Consider the following 18428-nt stretch of genomic DNA (forward strand, 5'->3'; position numbering starts at 1 on the left):
TTTTTTTTTCATAACATATTTTTTATTTATTCTGAAAGATTATTGTATTTTTAAAACCCAAAGCCCTATTTTTAATTATTTTTTCATGAATTTTCTGAAGAACTTTCTCCTTGACATCCAGAGTCCCTTTTTCCTTTGTCTAGTTATTTCTCTACAACTTACCATCCATTCTTAAAATAGTTTATAAGCTTCTGAGGCTAACAGCCTCTTTGGGTTCCCACATAAAAATGTTAACATCAGGTGTGGGTGTTGTGGCACAGTGGTTAAGCTGCTGCTTGGACACCTACATCCCATATGATTTTCAACTACCTCATACCAAGAGTTAAAATGGGGGTATGACAGTTTGGCATAGTGCATAAAGCTGCTGCCTGTGATGCTGACATCCCATAAGGGTGCCAGTTCATGTTCTGGCTGCTCCACCTCCAATCCAGCTCTCTGCTAATGCACTTAGGATAGCTGTGGAATATGGCCCAAGTGCTTGAGCCTCTGCATCCACATGAGAGACCCAGAAGAACCTCCTGACCCCTGGCTTCAGCCTGGCCCAGCCCTGACTGTTGTGGCCATTTGGGGAGCAAATCAGCATGTGGAAGATGTCTCTCTCTCTTTCTCTCTCTCTCTCCTTTGTGTTTGTGGAGGGTGTCTCCTTCTCTCTCTGTAACTCTGTTTTTCAAATATATGATTACTAGAGTCCAAAAACCAACCTGAACATTTCATTTGATGATATTCAACTAATTCACTCATGTAATCAAAGTGTTAAAGGTTAAACTTTTCTCTAAATGGTACTGCACACTTAGATATATCTGTGGAATGAAGTTTACCTTGATCCCTGAATGGCAACATACAAATACACATTTAGTAAATTATAGACTTCCTGGCAAAAACAAAAACAGTAAAACTTCCAAAACAAATTATAGATGAAAACCAACTGACTATATCATTGGCCAGTATTTCTTAGATATCAAAAAAACACATGCATCACAGCAGAAAATTGTACTACATTAAAATTTTAATATTTAATTCCTCAGAAAACACTACATCCTGTCATGTACTTAATAACAAAGCTTCAGTGAAAGACATACCACGTAAAACCCCAAGTCATCCCATAAGATTATATTGACAAGTAATGGCATAGATCTTGTCTTGTGTAGATATGTTTTGTGATGTTCATCAGTAACAAAATTGCCTAATGATGCATTTCCCAAAATGTATTCTCACTGTAATACATGACCATTACATGGAAGCCATTTACTTGGGGAATAAATTCACCAAAATTTGAATTATGTATTTATATTCATTTGATTTGAAAAGCAGAGAGAGATACACACAGAGAGAAAGATATAGAAAGAGAAATAGAGGGGCCAGAAGTGTGGTGTAGGGGGTAAAGCAACCCCCTGCAGTGCTGGCATTCCCTATGGGCTCAGTTAAAGTCCTGGCTGCTCCATTTCCAATCCAGCTCTCTGCTATGGTCTGGGAAAGCAGTGGAAGGGCCTTGGGCCCCTGCACTTGTGTGAGAGAGCCAGAAAAATCTCCTGGTTCTGGGCTTAAGATTGGCCCAGCTCCAGCTTTTGTGGCCATTTGGGGAATGAACCAGCAGATGGGAGATTTCTCTGTCTCTGCCTCTGCCTCTGCTTCTCTATAACTCTGCCTTCCAAATAAATAAATAAATCTTTTTTTAAAAGTAGAGAAATGGAGAGGGAAATACAGTGACAGAAGATCTTCTCTATGCTGCTTCATTCCCCAAGGGATTGTAACAGCCTCACAGTGCCTAATCAAAAATCATAGCCCTGGACTCAATCCAAGCTCCTGTATGGACAGTAGGATCCAAAGTGCAGCCAAAAGTTGCAAGCAGGCATTTGGATATGAATGTAGGTATCCTAAGCAGCATCTTACCTGCTATACCAAATGCCCACAGCCAAGCCAAACTTTTTTAAATTGGACATATGAAGAACTCTAATAATTCAATAATAATAAAATAGTAAGTCCTAGGATACATGAAAAATACTTGAAAAGATGTTTTAAAGGAGCTTTATGTGTGCCTACTAGTGTCACGAAAAGAAACTCAACATAAGTCCTATTAATGGAAGTTCAAATTAAAACACTTTCACATATCACTAAATAGCAGCAGATTGACTAAATTTAAGAAGACTGAGGATACCAAACATTGGTGAGGATGTGGAATCACTGAAACTTTCATATATTGCTGTTCAGAATATAAATGGAACAACAGTTTGGTGGCTTGACAAATTTACACAATTAAAACCAGTATCACATGAGTTACCAATTCCACTTCTATGTGTTTTCCCAAGAGAAAAAAAAATACACACCAATATTTTTACAAAAATTTCACAGAAGATTTATTCATAGGGTCATTAATTAGGGATTAAATTTTTGTATCACCTAGAGTGAATTTATAGAACCATAGATATTCTCATCATTAAAAAATGTTAAAAACACCATCCTGGAGAAAATATGGTGAGGTGGTTGTCTTAGATAAGGGCTATTTGAGGGAGTGAATCCAAATGGAGCTTTCTGGGATGATGGAATTATTAGAAATCTCAAGTGGTTACACTAATGTTTGTATTTATTAAAACTCACCCAACATTGTACTTTGAAAGGATACATTTCATTATTATAAATTATATTTACACAAGTGCTAAAAATAAGGCATAAACTAAATGGTGCATAAATTTGGTATTTTTGAAAAACTATAGAGATATACAACTTGTCACCTATCGTATGAGCAAAAGTCCCCCAAATTGAAAATCTTTTCATGAGGAATTAGCTCCCTCACAGATTTCTATGTGGAATTCAAATTGTCACAGCTTCTGTGGAAGTGAACATAAAGATTTTTAGGAAACTGTTCATTATGCTTTGATGCAATGATCCCACATACAGAAAATCTGTCCCGTAATTATTTAAGTTGACAAAAATAAGGATGATTTCTCTCTCCATCTCTCCCTCTATGTCACACTGTCTTTCAAGTAAATAAATAAACCAATAAAATTTTAAAAAGAAAATGGAAAAGGAATGTAGCAAAATTGTATATCATGTGTTAATGTGAGATACATAAATAAAATTATAAGAAATTATCCAAAAGAAATTAACATAGTCACATGAAGGAGAGAATATGTATAGGGACAAAACCAGATAAAAGCATTATTTTGGTTTTCTATGCCAAAATTCTATGGCTTTTTTATATGTCAAATTTAAAATTTAAAATTTCAATGACCTTTATGTCTCTTGCATTCCCAAATACTTTAAATTCCTTTCTTTTTTTTTTTTTTTTTTCTTGACAGGCAGAGTGGACAGTAAGAGAGAGACAGAAAGGTCCCCCTCTTACCGTTGGTTCACCCTCCAATGGCCGCCACAGCTGGCATGCCAAGGCCGGCGCACCACGCCGATCCTAAGCCAGGAGCTAGGTGCCCCCCGGCCCCCCATGCGGGTGCAGGGCCCAAGCACCCGGGCCACCCTCCACCTCCTCCCCGGGCCACAGCAGAGAGCCAGCCCAGAAGAGGAGCAACCGGTCAGAACCCGGTGCCCTGACCGGGACCAGAACCTGGGGTGCCGGTGCCGCAGGTGGAGGACCAGCCCACTGAGCCACAGCGCTGGCCCCCAAATATTTTAAATTCATATGAGAGAGAGAGAATAAGTCTTCCATCTGCTGATTCACTTCTGAAGTGCTCACAACACTTGGAGTGAGGTGGACTGAAGCCAGGAATCTAGAATTGAATTTAGGTTTCCCATGTGGATGCAGGGACCACATACCTGCTGCCTCCCAGAGTATGCACTGGTCAAAAGCAGAGTTGGAAATAGAGCCTGGACTCAAACCCAGCTACTCCGATATAGAATGTGGTTGACCCAAGTAGCAGTGGGAAGTAACATTGTGGCAGGGATGGCAGGGTCAGTGCCAGGATGTCCGATGTGGCAAGGGCAGGTGGTGGGGAAGGCTGTGACAGTATTTCAGATGGCAGCAGGGACATCATAGATACCAAAGAGGGAGATTTGCATGGACTATAACTCTCATTCAAACTCCACATGCTGTAATCAGGGAGGGCCCATGGTCTGGCCTTCTGGTTTGGTGTTGCTCTTATTGGCTCCATAAAGACCATGTGGCTATGCCTGGCCATGACAGATCCCCTGTCACACTGTTACCGGTTCTGGTGCCTGCTCCAATCACCACCATTTGCCAAGGCTGGAGGAATGCTTTCAGGAACATATCAGCTTTGTGAACTTGGAACTTTCTATACCATATGGATAGCAGTTGCTGCCCATGTTCTGGACCTCAGCGCATGTCATTGTCATATTTTACATAAGATCACATCAGGGGAACCATTATCCTGACCTTGATTTGACATCTGCTGTCACAGCCCTGTTGCGCCTGACACTGTACCTGGGTAGGATGGGAGGAGAGGAGCAGCTGCTAATGAGCCCAGCTCCGGAAACCCCATTTCAACTAGCATGCCTTGGTTACCATGGGTTTGGCATGCTGTTTTTTAGTAAATTATATATTTTTGGAAATGAACCAGTGTCAGTTGACAAACTTGCTGAAAAAACCAGCCAGGTGGGCTCAGCCAGCAACCCCTTCTCTCCTTTGACTCAGAGGCTCAGTGGTGAGGAGTTGCCCTGATGAGTAGCCAGGGGAGATTGAAGGCAAGCCCTGGAGGGCCCCTTTCAATCAGACTTTCCTTCATATTTGAATGTATACCCCATTCCAACTGTCAGAAGGCCTCCACCCTTAGGCCCTGTTTTCTGCTGTTATGCTGTCTCTCAGGCCTGCAGGTCCCTCTCCCACTGTACACTAAGAGCTGGAACAGGTGGCCTGGAGGGAAGGACACCATGGGCCACTTGGGGTAGACATAGAAACATCAACATCTGTCATAGAAGGTGTCCCATCCTCTTCACTCACAGCTAATGTTAGGCCCATGTTTCCCTCCATATACATGGCTGCTATAGTCAACTGCCATGATGGCATTTTGCTCCCTCCCATCCATGGAAGGGACCAGGCAGAGACCTCATCCTCCAAGTACAGGAAAAATAGAAAGATAAAATAAATAGAGGAAATATATGATTCAAAGAATAAATATGGTATATAGAATGTAACACTATGAGACACTTAAAAATATTACAAAAGCGCTTTATAGAATTATAATCAATATATATCAGTTGGATACAGTAACACAATGGAAACCAGTAACTTTATTACTGTTATTGATTCTGAAACAGACAATGAAGATAGACTCATTTATTTGATGGGAGGAATGTCTCTGAATGAGTGGAGACTGAAATGATACCATACACTGCCTTTAAGGGTGAATACACACATAACTGAACAGCAAGGAAGATTGTTTTTCAATATGTTGATGTCTTAAATTAAAATGTCTAACTCATTAAAGTTACAGCATCTTATCAACCCCATCACACCACACTCCTTGACAACCTCCCAAATTCACCATCTCTGTATATTAGGAAAATGATTTTTACCTAAAGTATGCACACTATAGGATAATCATTTTTATTTTCAATGTTTATTTTGATCTTCTGTTTTGTTTCAGTTTGTCTGTTTTCAAATAATTTATTTTCCATCCGTAATCAGATTTTTAGGCCCTATGCTTTTAATGTTAATTCTCTATGTAATACCTTCAAATGTATTAATATTGGATTATTATTTTTCAATTCATTTTTGCCTTTTTAATTTTATTTTTAAATACAGAACACAGAGCTAACTTTGAACATTTTGCTATATTTTTTCATGTATATCAACAAGACCTGCATAAAATCTGTTAGTGTATCTTGCTTAATAGCTGCTACTGTAATTCACAATACATGAGCAAAAATATCTGTCGTGATGTATTTTCTTGAAAACTAAGATGAAAGTGGAAGTCAATGAGATAATTTTGTTAGAATGCTGATTATAAAGGAGGAAGCTTTAGCTGCAAAATCATTTTCTTTATTCCTTCCTGAAACACAGATAGTGTGTTGGTCATACAGAAGCCATTATGTAGCCATGAGATAAGAGTATGGAGAATATAAGCCACATGGTCAGGATCATGTTAATGTTACACTCTCAGACTACTGTATTAGCCCCAGATCATATAATTTGGGAGCTTGTTAGAAAAATACAAATGATTTAGAAAAGCCCATGAGTTCAATTATCTATTATACTCAATCAGGTTTATTCTTAACTGAATGGAAACAATATTTTATTCAGTGAGTTATTTATAATTATTATCAACCACCCTCCTTATCTCTTACCCAGGTTTTCTATTATGGTAATTTAGTCTCCCACAAATGATGCATGAAGCCCCTCTGGTATTAGGGAAAAGACTTCCCAGTGTCTGTCCCCCCTCAGCTTCAACAAAATCCTAGCATTGCTTCAGGAGTATAACTTTGAGAACGATTTACCAAATCATATAGATATATTGAGCACTATAATATTTTTAGAGTCTAAAAGGATGCCTGTTGTTCCTCTTATTTTTTCTATTAAAAGAGACAGTTGATTATAATTAATCTAAATCAAAACAGCAGTGTTAATTTTACTTCAATGTAACTTCACATTGTGTTTTTTTCCTACAATAAGCAAAAGTGTAGAGAAAGCAATTTTCAAGACATTTCTTACAATTTTCCCTTTAAATTAATAAATAGATGGCAGTCAGAAAGCTAGAGAAATTAAGAAAAGGTATTATAATTTAAATAAATACCTATTGGGGGCATACTAACACTTGCCTGTTAATTATACATGTTCAATTCTTGCTAGTAATGCCTGGCTCATTTTGTTATCACTTATTTTTATCCACAAAATAATTGTTATCATAGGGTAACTTCTGTAGCACATCAGGTTAATCTGACACTTAGAGTGTACACAGCAATCCACCTTCCTGATAATTCACTTGTGAGGAAGCAGATAGTGGCTCAATAGATGGGTTCCTGCCACAGACACAGGAGACCTGGATGGAGTTTCTGCTTCCTGGCTTTGGCCTGGCCCAACTGAAGCTATTTAGGGCACTTGGGAATGAAACTGAAAAGAAGATTCATTCTCCTCTCTCTCTCTCTTGCTCGCTCGCTCTCTCTCTCTCCATCTTTACAATTCTGCCCTTTCAAAAAAATAAATGCTTTTTTTTTGACAGGCAGAGTTAGACAATGAGTGAGAGAGAGACAGCAAGAAAGGTCTTCCTTCCATTGGTTCACCCCCAAATGGCTGCTACAGGTGGCATGCTGCACCAATCCGAAGCCAGGAGCCATATGCTTCCTCCTGGTCTCCCATGTGGGTGCAAGTCCCAAACACTTGGGCCATCTTCTACTGCCTTCCTGGGCCACAGCAGAGAGCAGGACTGGAAGAGGAGCAACCGGGACAGAATACAGCACCCCAACTGGGACTAGAACCCAGGGTTCCAGCACCACAGGCAGAGGATTAGCCTAATGAGCCGTGGCACCAGCATGAATACTTTTTTGAAAAGATTTATTTTATTTGAAAGGCAGAGGCAAGAAAGAGAGGTCTTCCATTTGTTGGTTCACTCCCCAAATGGCTGCAGCTGCTGCAGCTGCACCAATCCAAAGCCAGGAGCCAGGAGCTTCTTCCATGTCTCCTGCATTAGTGCAGGGGCCCAAGCATTTGAGCCATCTTTGACTACTTTCCCAGGCCACAGCCTACAGCTGGATCAGAAGTGAAACAGCCAGGACATGAACTGGAGCCCATATGGGAAGCCAGCACTGCAGGCAGCAGCTTTATCTGCTATGCCCAGTGCCAGCCCCAATGAACACAATTTTAAAATAATACATTTTAAAAAGGTGGCGGTATTGTAGTGGCAGCAGCTGGCTTCCAGGGAGCTCACCAATTCTTAAGAGCCTGGCCCTGCACATTGCTACAGTGAGCTGGGCTGAACTGCTGTGCCACAGTTCCTTTTAGAATAAATCATGGGATTGAGCTTCACTCAGATGTAGTGAAATATGCCAAGGAAAAACTGGAGAGCTTTGTCAAAAATAATAGTTTTGATAAATTTGAGTTCTGTGAACCTGCATTTGTAGTTAGTAATCGCCTCTAGAAATGTCTTAGAGTTATCAGTATGAATGAATTTATTGTGGTGATTTAATTTATTGTGGTGATAGAGTCCAGAAAGGCCATGAAAACTATGTGAAAATTTTACTGAATGTGGGAGGCAGGCTAGTCATGCCTATAGAAGATCAGCTAACACAGATTATGTGACTGGGACAAAACATTTGGGAAAGTAAAAATATCCTTTTTGTTTCATTTGCTCCACTTGTGCAGCCAAGTAAGAATGGTTATGGCAAGCCTGCTTCTGTGGGAATCCCCCCTGTGCTGTCAGGAACCTGCAGGACTTGGCCTGTATTTACATTCACCGCCCACTTAGAAATTTCATAAACAATGAGACGCAGGCCAAAGGGTTTTCCCAAAATATTCCACCCAAAAGGAAAAGAAAGAGAGTGAAAGAGAGTGAAACAGAATTAACAGGCACATCCTTGTAGGTAATCAGCTTATGCCTCAGCCTCTGGACAGTAAGGAGGATGAGAAAATGGAAGATCCCAAAGAAGAAGAGAAAGACCCCAGTGAAGCCATGAAGCCAGAAGAGCTGCCTCAGAATTCACAGAGAGAGAAAATCATGAAGCTGCCCTCCCTGAGTCTTTAAAAGCTTGCTTGAGATATTTTACAGACAAATAACAGATTGAGAAGAAAGAATGCCTACTGATAATTCCTGTAGTCTTGATCATGTAGCATTTGTTAGGAGTGAAAATAACTATTTCTTTCATCAGAGTGAATTTTAGGGAGGAAAAAGTATAACTTGTTTTTGTTAATAACAAAAATAATGTACTGAGACATTAAAAAGAATCCCTTTTATAAAATCTATTTTTCTTTAAACCTTGGGAAAATGCTGCTGTATAAGAGTCACCCACAATGCTGGAGCTCTTAAACCAAATACATTTTACAGTGAACTATAGAAAAATGATACTTAATAGACCTTAAAAATCGCCAGAGTCAAGATGGCCTCATTAACTTTAAATACTGAAAATATAAAGGAGCTATAGAAACTGAGATTTGTGTTAAGTGCATACTTTTTTTTTTTTCTTTTTACAGATAGAGTTAGACAGAAAGATCTTCCTTCCATTGGTTCACTCCCCAAATGGATGCCATGGCCGGAACTACGCTGATTCGAAGCCAGGAGCCAGTGCTTCCTCTGGTGTCCTATACGGGTGAAGGTCCCAAACACTTGGCCCATCCTCCACTGCCTTCCCAGGCCACAGCAGAGAGCTGGACTGGAAGAGAAGGAACCGGGACTAGAACCCAGTGCCCATATGGGATGCCGGTGCCATAGGCAGAAGATTAACCTAGCGAGTGGTGGCACCGGCCCCAAGTGTATACTTTCTAATATTCACTTGCTGTGCTCTTAAAAACCTCTGAGAGAAGCAGATATCCCCGCCCATCTCCACCCACCCACACACAGGTCTTTTGGCAACAGATTCAAAAGCAAAAGTTGCAGGGCTCTAAAATTTCATGAAACTTGTGTTTTTTAAAAGATAAAATTACTTAATATGTTGCATTATTATTACACTCATATTGCCTAGACTATATCTACAGCAACTCAGAAAGAGTAATTGCAACAAAAGTAAGGTAAATAGGTCTACAAAGCATTTGATTTCCTCATAAGATAAGTGTTCACAAAGGAAATAAAATAACTGCAATTCAAATCAGATTTATATGCTTAAGAAACAGACAAAGAATTTGAACAGATGTTTTTCACATGAGGAAATTCAAATAGTCAACACATGCAAAAATACTCAGGATCACTTGCCATCAGGAAAATGCAAATAAATACCAAAATGAGGTTTCACCTTACCCCAGTTAGAATGGTTCTCATACAGAAATCAATAAAAAAATTAATGCTGATGAGGATGTGTGGAAAAGGGTACCCTAACCACTATTGTTGGGGTTGTAAACTAGTACAGCCATTGTGGAAGACAACCCAGACATCCATCAACCAATGACTAGATATAGGAAATGTGATATACACACACACACTATGGAATACTATTCAGCTAGAAAAAAGAAAGAAATCCTGTATTTTGCAATAAAATGAATGAAACTGAAAACCATTATATTTAGTGATATATGCTAGTCTCAGGAAGACAAATACCATATTATTTCCCTGATCTGTGGTAACTAATAGAATACACAAAAAGTTTTTATATGAGCAAAAATGACATTTTGAGATTCAATGATTGTTTATAGCCCTTGTCTCTACTTTTGAGGAACAGTGTTATTTCCTGATTACTCTTTGTTGAATTTTTTACTTAGTTTAGGGTTAATCTTATGAGTGTAATAGATTATGAAAATGGATTATGAAAATTAAAGCATAAGAAAGGAAGGGTCGCAGCATGGGTAGAAAGTATCCCTGCAAGCCCAAATTTGTATATATGAATTCTGTTTACCTTAAGAAATAAATTAAAAGGGACTGGCACTGTGGCACAGTAGGTTAATTCTCCACCTGCAGTGCTGGCATCCCATATGGACACCAGTTCTAGTCCCGGTTGCTCCTCTTCCAATCCAGCTCTCTGCTATGTCCTGGGAAAGCAGCAGATGGCCCAAGTGCTTAGGTCCCTGCACCTGCGTGAGAGACCAGGAAGAAGCTCCTGGTTCCTGGCTTCTGATTGGCCCAGCTCCTGCCATTGAATTAACCAGTGGATGTTAACCAGTGGATGGAAGACTTCTCTCTGTGACTCTCCCTCTCACTGTCTGTAACTCTACCTGTTAAGTAAATAAATAAAATCTTTAAAAATTACTTAATTAATTAAAATGGAAAAATGAAAAAAGTATGTGAAACCAAATCAGATTACTCTGCTGGAATTTCATCACTGACTGTTAACTTCCCATTAGAGTTGTAATTATGCTGCTCATTCTAACACTTAGGAATGATCTTTCTTCCTAGCATTCCTCTATTAACTGGACACCTAGAGTCTAGTAACCAGAGGTAATTAGGAAAAAAAATCTCATGAGCATATTGTGTGGAATTAAAGAGAAACTTTAATTTTAGTTCTAAAGTGCAAAAGGCTGGTATATGCCAAGGTAATCTGATGTAAAGATGAAGCAAATGATCATAATGGGCAAAGAGTACACAGAAACATCTCAAACAATCTGGAGTTGTGTCAGTGTACTACATTTTGGTGAGGATCAAAGGTGTAGTTAAAAAAGAGACCAAAGAGTAAGAAGAGTTACTGACTTTGTAAAACAAAGACAGTGATCTTGTGATGAAGAAATTAATGTTTTAAACAATTCAACCATAATTCCAAGTTCTGATATTTGCATTTTAGATATGAGACTGACTATATATAAATATAAATATAAATATGTACACACATACATATATGTATATATATTTAAAGATTTCTTTATTTTGAAAGTTAGAGAGTGAGGGAGAGACAAAGTGAGAGTTCTTCCACTTACTGGTTAACTCCCTAGATAGACACAATAGCCAACACTAGGCCAGGCTGAAACCAAGAGCTAAAAGCTTCATCTAAGTCTTCCACATGGGTGACTTGTGGCCAAACGAGCCATCTTCTGTTGCTTTTCCCAGGTCAGTAACAGGGAACTGTATTGCAAGCATAATAGCTGGGGCATGAACCAGTGCCCAAATGAGATGCTGGCACTGCAGGTCACGGCTTTACCCACTATGTCACAGCGCCAGCCTCACAAAAATATTTTTAAGTTTTTAACATCATAAGAATTTTTATTTGAAAATAACATATTCTCATGTAAATCACATTTATGTGCCTATGCCCTACATTCTTGAACTTAAATTCCAAACAGGGTCAAATCTAGCTAAGGTAAGAAAGTATACCATGGAATTATTGGGATGATCTCTGGGTGTTGCTCCCCCTCTTCGTGGAGGAACGACACTAAACCCTACCTAGGCTTCATATCCGAGTCACGGCACCATTATGTCGCTCCCCCTTTTCGTGGAGGAACGACACTAGACCCTGCGCTGTTCTTTTGTCTGCTCGGCCCTCCCCGGGTTTGCTGCTGGTTCTTCCCGGGTTGGCTACCGACCCTTCCACCTCCGTGGAAGGGCGGTTCCCCCTGCCACTTTCCCCACTTCCGCGGGGGAGCGGCACACCACCGGCTGGCTCTCTCGGGGGCTGCTCAGGTGTTCCTTCAGATAGATGTTCCCCTTAGATGTTCCTGGTGCATGTTGTCTCTCTCCTCCTTTATAGTCCTCTTCCACCAATCCCAACTCTGCTACCCACACGCCGAGTACGCTGCTCTCCTCCAATCAGGAGCAGGTCCTGCTGTTTATTGGTTGAACTGGAGGCAGCTGTGTAGAAGCTGTTTCCTCCTCTCCCAGCGCCATATTGTGGGAGAGCAGATGCATAGAATAAGTCTTAATTCGAGTAACAGTCTAGTCCGAGTTGCTCCCCACATCTGGGGATTTCCTTATGCCACTAATCCCTGACACTCTTTGAATCTTTCCTGAAATCAGCGATCACAATGAAGTGACTGGCATAGCCTGCCACGATCTTCCCCTGAGTCAGACAGCCACTCTGGGTGTCGATCCAGGTCACTGAGGGTTAAACCATACAGCAGCATGAGCTGCCGGGCCTGGAAGGAAGTGGGAATACAGCCAAGATTAATCTTCTGTTTCACTCTTTCAGCTGCGGAGACAAAAGCATATCCGAGGTGTTTCACTCTCCACAATTTTCTTCTTGTCACTGGTATATTTGCTCAAACCCTGCAGAAGGGAAAAGGTCTGTCTCCCACTAACAGCTGCCTTTCACTCCGTGTCCTTGCCTATTCGCTGAACAGCATGGACAACTGTAGAACCACCTCCAATTCCCAGCACTTGGTTATTCCTCACATGGTTCTCCACCGCTATGCAACCCTCTTGGCGCCCTTGGCCTTGGACATCGTGGAGGGGACTGGGCAGACTTTGCTGCCGTCCAGGCCGCTGGTGGTGCCGGTGGCAACGCAAGTCCCAGTCTGTGTATGTCCTAGTGGCCGAATGTGGGAGCCCAAAAGGCCTCAGCTATTCCCGCCTCCACTGGAGGCCACGCCCCTGACCCGACCAGGCTGCGGGGCCAGGACCCACCAGTAGAGAGTGCTGAAGACTTATTTCATGTCTCTTCTTGTTATCATTCAAGGTGCCAGAAGTTATTTATACTTAACTATCCCCTTTAACTGGGTCAAGTGTTTTTAAACAATTATTGTTCATTCAAAATGCACACTAATAGCAATCAATAATATAATTTTATAGATTTGCTAACGATCTAAAAAAGGCTACCAATGACAAGGAAAAGAAATAATCATTGGTTTAACTTAGAGCGATTTTTTTTTTAAGACGTCTAATTAGAAATTACAAACACTTTATCTTCAAGCTCCCCTTCAGACAATGTGGCAGTTGGGCCAGGGAGAAGCGGTGGGGCAAGCAGCCAGGGAGCAACTGAAAGAGGGAATACGGAGAGGCCCAAAAGGAGAAAGTGGAGAAGCAGGAGGGGAGCCGGGCCCAGCCAGAGTCTCCTCGGAGAAGAAAAAATGGCTGCGCTAGAGGGCCCGGGACAGGGAATGATGGCATCTGAGGAGGACGCGGTCACTGCCGGTCAGGGCGCCCCTCACTCCCCCAGGCTCCGGGTGGTGAGGAGAGTGGCCCGGCCCACTGTGCAGCACCCAGCGCTGCCATCGCCGCCCCCGTAGCACAAATAAAAGGCGCGGGTTCAGCCTCTGCCTGGGCTCTGCGTCAGGCTCGCCCCACTGTCTTCTAACTTTACCTCGGGATTTGGCTCCAAAGCGGCCTTCAGACAGGGTCCATGACTGGGAAGCAGCAAGCAGCGAGCCCCGGCTCTTGTAGTGGGCAGGTGCAGGGAAGATACTGCAGTGGAGAGGAGGGCGGCCTGGGAGTGCCGCCGGAGTCACAGGGACGGAGGCCTGTGAACTGGTCAGCGTCTCTGACCCTGGTGCCACCACTGCCCCCACGCTGGAAGGAGGCCAACATTCCTCTTCCCGGTGTCAGTGTCGCCCCGGAGAAGGGCGGGTGAGCACGCCATTGGCTCACGGGTGTGGGTTGGTCCATCCGGGCCCCTGAGTGTGGGTCGGGGTTCGGAAGGACGGTGCGGCCCCAGTCTGCCTGGGCTGGAAGTGACGCAACCAGAGACCTCGGAGAGTCATAAAGCCTAGCAGACACTGTGGCTGTGATCCAAGCTCTGAGCCGAGGGCAGCGGGGAGGGGACTGCTGGGCGCTGAGAGCCTCTGCTGGGCCTCCCGTAGCGTGGATCTCTGAGGCGCTAAGGAAGGAAGCTTTGGGAAAAGAAGCGGGGACCCTCGCCCGCGTGCTGATTTGCGCAGCCTCGCCACGGAACAGAACGCCTGAGGTTGGCAGTGGTGGCCGTCCTGGGTAGGTATAGGGACTTTTTGTTAGCTCCTGGCTGCCGAGTGTTTTTTTTTTTTTTTTTAAGATGTATATTTATTGTTTGAAGTCAGAGTTACACACAGAGAGAAGGAGAGGCGCAGAGAGAGAGAGAGGTCGGTCTTCCATTTGCTGATTCACTCCCCAGTTGGGCACAATGGCCTGAGCTTCACCAACATGAAGCCAGGAGCCGGGAGCTTCTTCCAGGTTTCCCACGTGGGTGCAGCAGCCCAAGGACTTGGGCCATCTTCTACTGCTTTCCCAGGCCATAGCAGAGAGCTGGATCAGAAGTGGAGCAGCCGGGTCTTGAACCGGCGCCCATATGGAATGCTGGCACTGCAGGGGGCTTTACCCACTATACCACAGTGCTGGCCCTATTTCCTAGCTGCTGGTTTTTATTTCGTCTTCGAAGACCCGAGATTGTGTTACAGGTTTTCCTTATAATACGTCTCTGCCTTCTTCGTTAGGATTGTCACTTGTCTGGAAAGGTGCAGCAGGTTTTGATCCTAGACATGCAGGCCGCACCTGCCTTCATCCTCATGCTATACCACAGAATCACACAATCTATACCAATAGATTTTTTTCCACTCTGTATTTTTTTCCACATTAGGAACAAATACTGACTCCAAGATGGATGAACTAATTTTTTTCCTTCAACATTTCCCATTTGGGCTTTTTATCAGTTTCCCCCACCCAACCTGTCCATAAGCTTGTAATATTTTTGTTTGATAGGAAGTGCTTGAAACACCTATTTTCTCTTCCTGCTTTTTCTAACCTTGCAGAGTAAGGAAAAAAGCTAGATTTGTGTAACTTCAGGGTGAACCATAAATCCTGAAACTGGAGTCAACAGATGTTACTGTCAAATCATTTTCTGGTAAGACTGTTTTCCCTAATTTACGTGCGAGGTGCCTAAGGTAACACAATATTTGTATCATGAATCCTTAAAAACAGCACTCCATTGTGCTTGTGTACTCTGGAAGAATTATGTTTTTAATATTAATTCTTCCAGATGTAGTGTAAAATTTACATACGAGTGAAGGGGTTTTGGGACTGCACTTGTACTAGATTTTTAGATAATGTTTTTGTGTTACTTATAAGTTTCTGATTTCTTTCATGCAATACTAGCTGTGAATGAAGTCCTGTTACTTCCATTTTACTGAGGTGCTACAACTGACCCAGATGAGAAATGTGCTCCATGTTATAGGTGCAATAAGTGAAAACATGGTTGTGATCTAACCCTTTGGTCAGGTCTGTTCAGGCAACCAGCTGTATCAATTTACCCCATTTGCAACAGTGTTCAGATTTTCTTTTAAAAACTAGTTTTTTTTTTTTTTTTTTTTTTTTTTTTTTTGACAGGCAGAGTGGACAGTGAGAGAGAGAGACAGAGAGAGAAAGGTCTTCCTTTGCCGTTGGTTCACCCTCCAATGGCCGCCGCTGCAGCCGGCGCACCGCGCTGATCCGATGGCAGGAGCCAGGATCCAGGTGCTTTTCCTGGTCTCCCATGGGGTGCAGGGCCCAAGCACCTGGGCCATCCTCCACTGCACTCCCTGGCCATAGCAGAGAGCTGGCCTGGAAGAGGGGCAACCGGGACAGAATCCGGCACCCCAACCGGGACTAGAACCCGGTGTGCCGGCGCCGCAAGGTGGAGGATTAGCCTATTGAGCCACGGCGCCGGCTAAAACTAGTTGTTTAATATTGAAAATATTGTCAAGGATTCATAACCTTTATTTGCTTGCCCAACTCTTGTTTCCCTGGAAGAAGATGCACATGTATGCATGCACACAGATTATGCATAGTGTCAGCTGAAGTCAGCATTGCTGTGGGCATTTGTTGTTGCTCTCGTGTTTTGATTAGAAGTCTTTTTAATGAGAACTTTAAAAAGGTTTGTGACACTTATTTTATGGTAAAAAAAAAAAAAGTTGTATGGCAATGTGTGTGTTCCTATTAATAATCATCAAAGTTTTTGTTAGCAGTCTGAAATGAAAGAGTTTGACTAGGGAGTTACTTCAGAACTGCCAGGCTCCTAGAGGTTTCTAAAGCAGTAAGCTTTGGGTGAGGCAGTGCATGTGCACTTCTTAGCAACACAGGTAATTCTGATGCTCACTGATCTCATTCCAAACACATGACAAAAGATAACAAAACTTTGGATGTCTCACCTTCTGAAATGCAGTTGAGGAACTTTTAAAATCTTTGATCCTTTTAGGAAATTATATATTGATAGAGAGGTCAGTGCTCAGTGATGATATATCCAACAATCCTCAGCCCTTTTACCCTCTAACCACACTGGGACCCTATGGGATGTGCTTTGTTTCTCTGAACCCTTAATACAGTACCTGGTGCACAGTGAGTGTGAGTGGATATGAATGCCTTTCCCAAGGACTGTGTATGATGAGCGATATTTCATTGTTCCAATGTGTACAGATGAACTCAGTTAAAACATGGTTTGGTGACTTCCTTGAGCTAGGATGTAACCAAGGATTCCTTGCCCAGAGTTCAGTGGATTGACCCCTTTATTCTTTCCACTGTACTAGTGATTCCTTGGACAGATCTTTTTGACAACACTTAGCAGGCTGTTCTATCATCAATCTGATTGATTTTTCTGTTAACTTCTGAGCCAGAACTGTATTGTACCAGTTTATTTTGCACATTTTGCCATCAAATGTTATTTTAAATCTGTAAATAACAAATGTTGAGTCAATGAAAATAAAATTTTGATTAGACAGTGGTTGTAGATGTGCTAAATTTCTCAAATTATCAGCAATTTTTATTTGTAAATGTTCTGATTTTGTGAGCATAAATATTTTTTAATGTAAATTACTGATAACTTTTTTAGTCTTAGATGGGAGACTTAACACCTTCATATATATTTGTCTACAACTTTATATCACTGTTAATAGTTTATTGCTATAGATAATAATCTTATCAGGCATGTACTTTGTAGAATTGCATATGCCTGTAAAATAACTTTAAACCTCAAAAATTTATAAATGTGAGCCTAGCAGTGACCTGGAAGTTTGGGGTGAAGTTCAACTTCAAATGGCTGTCCACAGGCAGGTCCTGTGGTGACAATGGGAATTTTATCCTGGACTGGAAGTTTGATTGTGCACACAAAAGTTGTCAAGTGAACACGGCTACCAAAATGATCCCAGGCATGGTAGACACAGGTCTATTCATCGACATGGCTGAGACAGTCTTCTTTGGGATGCAGAAAGGCTAAGTGAACATGTGGGAGAAACCCTTCTGCTGACCCCACGAGGAGCAGATGTGTTCACCTCAATCTCCAGCCCACACCCAGGGTGGACATGCCTTTCCAGGAGCCTTTGCCTTAATATATCTTTGTGTGGGTAGAGGGACTAAATCCAATCTTCTGCAGTACTGTTACTATATGTCTTTTTAAACAGAAATTTAAAGATACATATTTTTAACTATTAAAAATATTCAGTTTTTATATAAAGCAGAACTTGATTTCATGTTTGATATGAAATATTTACCAAAAAAGAAAAAGAATAGGGCAAGAAGGGGGAGACTATCTCTAAAACCTTTGACTTGAGCCTGCTGGGTAAGCTTCTGAATATTGGGTTTGCTGAGAAATGAATATCAGTTTTTCTTGAAGGTGATAACATGAAGGACTTGGCCAGCAGTGATCTCCTGATGCCTAACAGGATACTTGGTTTACTTTTCTGCCATTATCTGTTGTGTTTTTAGTCTGTTCTCATTGTAATCATGCACAATACAGTTACTTCTGAAGATCAAGTTTACAAAGTCTGCTGAGTGGAGCAGTGTGACATGTAGTGACTCAGAATGTAAACTCTCAGGGGCAAATGTGGTAGTACCTTTGCTGAGATCAGGGGGTTGTTCAAATCTCTGTTGGTTGAAGAAGTTGGCCAGAAATGCTTGCCATGCTGCCAGAGCACTGCTGTGAAATGTGAAATATTTGTTTTTTAAATCATTTTCTTTTTGTTGTTGTTTTTCCATTCCTTTATTATCATTGGCATGGTTTGAAATCAGATGCCGTCACCTCTTTAT

At 41.8% G+C, this 18428-nt stretch overlaps 2 pseudogenes; one reads left to right on the plus strand and one right to left on the minus strand.

The window, feature by feature from the left end:
• LOC149127927 (ribose-5-phosphate isomerase-like) overlaps window positions 1-13679 on the minus strand; it is a 423712-nt pseudogene extending 410033 nt beyond the window's left edge.
• Window positions 5181-8674, plus strand: LOC149127931 (protein-L-isoaspartate O-methyltransferase domain-containing protein 1 pseudogene; annotated as a pseudogene).
• Window positions 13680-18428: the final 4749 nt, after the last annotated feature.

This window comes from Oryctolagus cuniculus, chromosome 2, assembly GCF_051225735.1.
Source record: "Oryctolagus cuniculus isolate XC-2025 breed Fujian yellow rabbit chromosome 2, ASM5122573v1, whole genome shotgun sequence".
In the NCBI taxonomy this organism is placed as follows: Eukaryota; Metazoa; Chordata; class Mammalia; order Lagomorpha; family Leporidae; genus Oryctolagus; species Oryctolagus cuniculus.